Raw genomic sequence first — 6,633 nt, 5'->3', positions numbered from 1 at the left:
CGGGGTCTCCTATCAAGAGCTTTGTTGATATTGCTGGTCTCTCAGTACCCTAACAGCTTTTAATAGCTGAGCTCTATTTGGGGGCTGCTGATCTTCTTGGAAAACTGTCCCACTCTCTGCAGGGGTCTGACAAAGAATTAAGAAAATATGGCCACAGTGTCAGTGGCCAAACATGTGAAAATCTGTCTCTACATCCAGTTGGGTATGTATACACTTGCTTAAGTTACTGCCCCTATAATCCAATGCCTGTAAATGGAGTCCCGAAAAAGGATCTCTCCCATCTCCAAGTCATGTAACCCTTAGACGTGTCCTTCACTGTGCAGCACCCAGAGCTGATGGTGGCTGGTGTAATAGTATCTGCGCAAAGAGGAGGTAGCTGGAACGCCTGTGGGCCTGGCATCTGCTCAGCTGCCTGACTGAGAGCTTTGAGAGTGATTTGGGAGCTGTCCTGGTCCGAATCCCTTTCTGTTCTTCTAAGCAGATCATCTGGTACAGCTGAAATACTCGTGTTACTGCTGCCATGAGAACCATCCTGTGGGAAGCCCAGGCTGAAGAGCCAGCACCGCTACCTGCAGTGTAACACGGTCTATCCAGGAGCGCAGGATGCACAGGAAATGTCTGGCATCTGTTCTTGTTCAGATTCATGGCAAGAAGTTAGGATCTTTAAAGCTCCTCAGATACCCTCCTCCAAAAGATAATTACACCATGTAGGTCTTGGGCGAGGACTTCGCACAGACGGGCGTTAAGGGCACTTTGCCTATACAGGACAGCCAGGACAGACTCATATCTCTTTGATTCTTATGACACCAGTTCATTTGTTTCAAGGTCTCTATTTTTAAGCCTGCTTTCTGCAGTACTCACTCCTTGTTACAAAGGCTGGATCTGTTCTGCTTCACACCATCTTCCTCTGGCATTTGATTTCCCTTCTCTCCACAGCTCATTGAGTGGAACTAAAGAACTGCTGATTTTCAGATACCAACCATTCCCTGCCTCCCAGGGGAAATTCTTGCCTTCTGCATGTACATTCCCAGAAATATCATCTCTGACTCACTCTGATTACAAAATGCTGCAGCCATTTCCCCAGCTACTTCTACAGAGTGTCATCATTTATTCACCTTTTGTCCCCAGGTATAGTTTATAAGGACTTAGAAGAGTTCTTTTCATGAGGAATTTGATGCAGTACTGTAATCACCCATTGCATATTCTTTCCTTACAGCACATCTTTCATCTTTCCTTATTCTCTGTTGGCACTAAACTGCTATAATTAGGCGCTGTAAACAAATCTCAAGCTTCTCTGATGTTGTGAAACACTCAAACTTGATTTCTGACCATCCTGTTCCTCAAATAAACCTTGACTCTGCACTGCAGGCATCCTACTAGCATTCCCGGGTGATCAGGATTGAGGCAATGCGTTCACCAGCTCTCTGTGGTGGTGGTGAATCCCAGTTAACAGGGTGCTCTCTGTGCCTAGGAACAGGCTGCAGATCCTTCCACCTATCCTTGTATCCAAGCATTAGTTGCAAGAATTATTTCCTGGTCTGTCAGCAAGTAAGAACAGGCCTTCGGAAGAGGGCATGTGTGCATAGAATACAGATTCACAAATTACTCGCTTGCACATAAATATCTGTGCCCAAATGCAGGTGTGTGCAGGTGAGCAAAACGTACTGCAAAAAGGTTATATATGCATGAGGGAACATGCACATGGGTGTTATTTTAGCTAAGGAAATATCACATGAAGAATGCTTTGTTTCAGCTGCTCTAGATATTTCTTTCCTTTCTCTATTTTTATGCACCTTATGTCACATGCAAATTTTTTATAGTCTGATCTTCTAAAAATTGGATTTATTAAAGCATATAATCTTCAAAAATCCACTTAAGATTGAAAATGCATATTAGAGGCTAAACTATTATAATCTATTATTTAGAAAAATATCAGCACCAAGCATGCAGATCTTGAACTTCTTACAGTCAGGATTCAAAGTGGCAGGTTCAGTCAGGCTGCTCGCTGTAACATGACCTGTTTTTCCCATCCATTTTACCCCGACAATCCCCATTATCTCTGAGGAAAGAACCAGATGCCCTGGATTGCGAGCTGAGACTAGCTGAGAGTATTGGGTGGTGATCCATCACTGAACGCTGCAGCCAGGCACTGAGTATGGCCATCATCTTGCATTTGCATCCAGTGTTCATGGGGTCTAATCGTTTCCAGTGACTTACAGTAGGGCTACAGGAACTTCCTTTTGGGCTTGTCCTTTTTCCTCTGAACCCTTCAGAGGAGGCTCTGCCCCTGCAACAGTATCCCAGCTCATCTAATTACTTACTAAGCTCTTTTTCTGGTTAGCCGACATCTGCCCATTTCCAATTAATTCTTGCTCACAAGCTCAATAACCCGAGCCATCTGTATAGGTAAGGGAGATAAGCTTCCCATTAAACATTTACAGGACATAACAAGAGAGTATTGAAGCAACTGTTGCTGAGACAACCCAGGCGGGTGTCTGCGTGCAGGGGGAGTAGCTGACCCTGCACCTCTAACTGCCACGCTGTAATCAAATGAGAAAAATACATGGGTCTAAAAATGTATGTGGACTGTAGTGCACCCCTAAAAGTGTACACACTCCTCTCACTTAAATCTATGAATGTTTCTGCTACATTAGCATGATAAAGGCTTTTAAAATAGTTCAGTAGCATTTTGGGCCCTAGAAGTTCTAGCAACCAAAGAGCCTTTAAATAAAACATTTACTACTTAAGCAGCAGTTCTAGATGCCCTTTAACCTCAGATGCTTAAAATAGCTCAGAAGTCAGCCTGACCTCCCTGTTCAGCTTTTCTGAACAGGGTGAAATGTGTCCTTAATTCTAGGCAGAGACATTATCTTTGTCCCCACGCCTCATCAGTTACTGTCCTTATTTTGAAAGAACAGTTTTATTTCAAAATCTTGCTAGGATGGGAGCAACCTCTTGCAGAGCACCTTTGTCCTTTTTCCCGTTCAAGGTTTCCATCTCTGGGGCAGCACAGAGAACAAGATCCTTTGCCAATATATCCCATTCCCTCAACAGCAATTAGAGCCAACAGAGGGGTAAAGTCTTGCCTAAAAGCCTTTATGAAAACTAAGGAGTCTCAGGAATGAAGCCAGGGCATTGACATGTATGTCTCAAGATCCGGGGTGAGATAATCGCTTTTAAGGGTGTAAAGAGTTTAAGGGGCCGCAAAAGGGGAGACGGTGACTCCTCTGCTCCCTCAGTACCAAGGCAAAGCACAAGCAACCGGGGCAGAAATCTGCTGAGCTGTGAGCGAACTTCTCCAAGGCTCAGGGCACCAGAGGGGCCTCAGGGGACCAGAGGGGACCTCGGTGGCACAAGCACAGTGCTGGCCCCTTCCCGGTAATTCCCGCCCGGAGCCACGGGGGCGGCACCACCAGCCCCAGTGCCCCTGGGTAGCCCCCGGCCTCCCCCCCGCCCCCCGCCCTGCGCCCCCGCTGGGCCTGCAATTGGATCCGTGCTCTGCAAAGTGATCCTTGCTGCCAGCTGGCCTCACGCAAAATCGAGGGCATGAACATCCAGGGCGTGCACATCCAGGGCAGGCACATTGAGGGCATGAATATCGAGGATGTACATAAATCGAGGGTGTACACATCGAGGGTGTACACACATCGAGGGTATACACATCGAGGGCATGCACATGTGGTCTTAAGCCTGGGTCTGACCTGGCAGCGCAGGTACCTTGCTGGCTGGCAAGTTGCTGCTTGTATGAAGTTAATTTGGTGCTAGCTCGGGAGAGAGGGATGGCCAGCTCTCCACCTCCAGGTGGGGTCTGAGATGCTGGTGTAGTAAACTCACAGGCCTAAACCAGCACCCTTGACAAAGCACCTACTTCTGTTAGCTAATGGCTACAGGAGCGTCCTCTCCCCAGACCAGTCAAGATCTCTCCAATCATACATTTGTGTTAGTAACTTTTTCCCTCTGATGGAGTAGGCTGTCAGCCTGATATTATCTCACTGCTCGGAGCTTGAGCTTCAATTGCAAGGTGATGTGGCTGAGCTGCTAGCTTTGCTGTGCAAAGCTGCCTACTTTGTGCCGGTGCTCTGCTGTTTGGAGTGTGGTGCTGAGAAGCAGAGATCTGGTGTGGTTTGTAGTGTTGTTTTCATCAGGTCATGGGAGAATCTGTATGTCCTGGGGACAGGAGACTGGGTGCTTCATCAGGATGCATTGCTTCCAGCTTGGTATGCTCTCAACTTTTGCTTACAACATAGGAGTTGTACTTCAGTCCAGGAACTGAAACACCTAGTGTAGCCTGCTGTCCGCCCAGCCATATCTAAAGACAGCTTGAATTTCACAAGCCTCAGTCTGTGCTGGCTGGTGTCACTCTGAGCAGATTCAGCAAATAATTCCGAATATTGCAGACATGAGAGAAAACCCAGGTAGGCTGAGGACTGTGGCTAACTTGAAAGCAGTAAAAGTGAAATTCATCAAAGAAACTACCAATTACTTACTTCACTCAGGGACATGCTGCAGGGAAGGTAGCACTAGGTTTCTAGCGTGTGAATACATTTCTGCTCAGCACTTGCATGCTGGCTAGCCTGTTCAGTGGGGCGTGGGAGTGGGGAAGTTGGAGTAAGGGCATTGTCCTGAGTTTAATCTTGTATTCATGTCTTTCAGCATGGGGACTCTCCTGGGCCTGAAGTGGGGCAGAGAGAGCCTTGAAAGGCTGCCAGGTTTGTTTGGGGAGTAGAGGAGGAAATGGAGGTAGAAGAGTCTGTGTTGTAGTCTCTTGAAACAGCAATCATTTCTCCTTATTGATCAGACACGGTGAGAGGGGGTGTGAAAGGGCTTCCCTTCGATTTGCTGACCCTTTATTTTACCCTCAGGGAAAGGAACACACCCTTGTCCCATCTGTAGCTGGGACATAGCCACCTCTCTGCGCAGACCCAAGATGCTCTCTGTACCTCTCTTCCTTTCCTTCCTCACTTACAGGCTGGTTGCAGTCACTTTCAAGCATCCAGGCACCCTGAATGTGCTTCTCACTGAGAGCCCTTTGTTGTCATGCCAATCTCTATAAAAACTTTAAAATCTGCCGGTGCCCACCACAATACCACAAACCCTGGCACTCCTGGCAGCAACACAGCAGGCTCTGGAGGCTGTTACCATGCTTTTGTTACCAAGGGAAGCAGCATGCTGGCCTTCCTTCTTTGGAAGCGTGGCTGTGCTCCATATCCCCACTCAGCTCTGCCCTCCGTGTGGAGGGTTTAACTGTGCTGTGTGGCTGTCTCCTACGTCACATGTTTTTAAGAAGCTCTTGCCAGCTTCCTGCTGAGGAGCTGATCCTGCTGACGTCTGCAGACTGGCCACGTCAGGCACGGCCGGGAAGGGAAATGCAGTCCTTTTTTGGGTGCAGACTAGAGCAAAGTCTATTGGCCTGAGCAGAGAGGAGGGCTGAGATTCAGGAACAGCTGGGCTCTGCCAGTAATTTAGCACTAAGAGCTTAAACAATACCCAGGATAAACACACTCCAGGACTGGCAGACCTCCCTCTTTTTCTCAGCTCAGCACAATATTTTCCTTTCTCTTTTAAAAACGTTATTTTACTGCTGATAATTAATTTGAGTGGAATGCTTTTCCAGAGTTATATTTAGATTTTCTTCTCTGACAGCACTTGCCCATTCCAACTTTTCTAATGCAGCTGTATTGCTGTGCTTTTTGAAATGGAAACAATCATTTGCCTTCCACAAAACTTAGCAGTTTCATGTCCTGAGGCAGCACCTGAACTGGGGCATTTTTGGGGGTTCAAAAAGGCTGTGTTTGTGGAGAAAGAGAACTAGAGTAGCAAAGCAGAACCACTCTATACCTCCAGCTTCAGTCTGCGGGCTTTCAAGTGCCTGGAAGAGGGGGGACAAAACAGCCCTGGATCAGAGCATGCTTAAAGTGGCGTGTTATTCAGAGTAGGTTATATGTATGCGGGCATACTTGAAAATTTGGACAGTTTACAAGAAGTCTTTAAGATAGGCTTAAGTCAAATCCCCACCTGACAGCTCCTCAGCTTCTGGGAAAACCCCAAGCTAGACGCAAAATCCATAGCAAGGCACCTTTCCCCACACACACGTCCTACCTGCCTAGCAAGGCTTTGCTTTCTCTGCCTTCCCTGCAGCGCTGACATGGCTGTACGCTGCAAAGTTCCTCCTTTCATGTGGGTGGTTGTGAGATAAGACAGCTCTGTTCTGGGCCTACGTGGCGCAGTTTAAAAAAAATAAAAAAAAATCAGGCTACCAAGGTTACAGAGCTTTGAGGAGGAGATAGTTAATCTGAGAACAGCTTTCTACCCTTGCATAAACAGCCCAAAATGAAGGACAATTACAGTGCTGCCATTGTGGGATAGGCAGCTTAGCTGGAAAGTCCCTTTACCCCCCAACCCAGCCTGACCCTGGGGCCTCCCAGTGCTCCGGCCTGGTTTAAGGAGCGTGTTGCCATAAGTGAGGGTCACACCCAGGTCTCTAATCTTATCGAGCAGCGGTGGAAACCTGTTCAGCAGGGTCATAGAGCAAGACGCAAAGTGGGTCCATCAGGAATACTTCTGTTTTTCTCATGTTGGTCAAGATGTGGTCAGAATCTTTTCTATCCCATGTGTGATGCCTTTCTTTGCATA

Source organism: Accipiter gentilis, chromosome 29 (genome assembly GCF_929443795.1).
Source record: "Accipiter gentilis chromosome 29, bAccGen1.1, whole genome shotgun sequence".
Classification (NCBI taxonomy): domain Eukaryota; kingdom Metazoa; phylum Chordata; class Aves; order Accipitriformes; family Accipitridae; genus Astur; species Astur gentilis.
The sequence above is the reverse complement of the archived record's forward strand: the minus strand, read 5'-3'. Positions refer to the sequence as shown.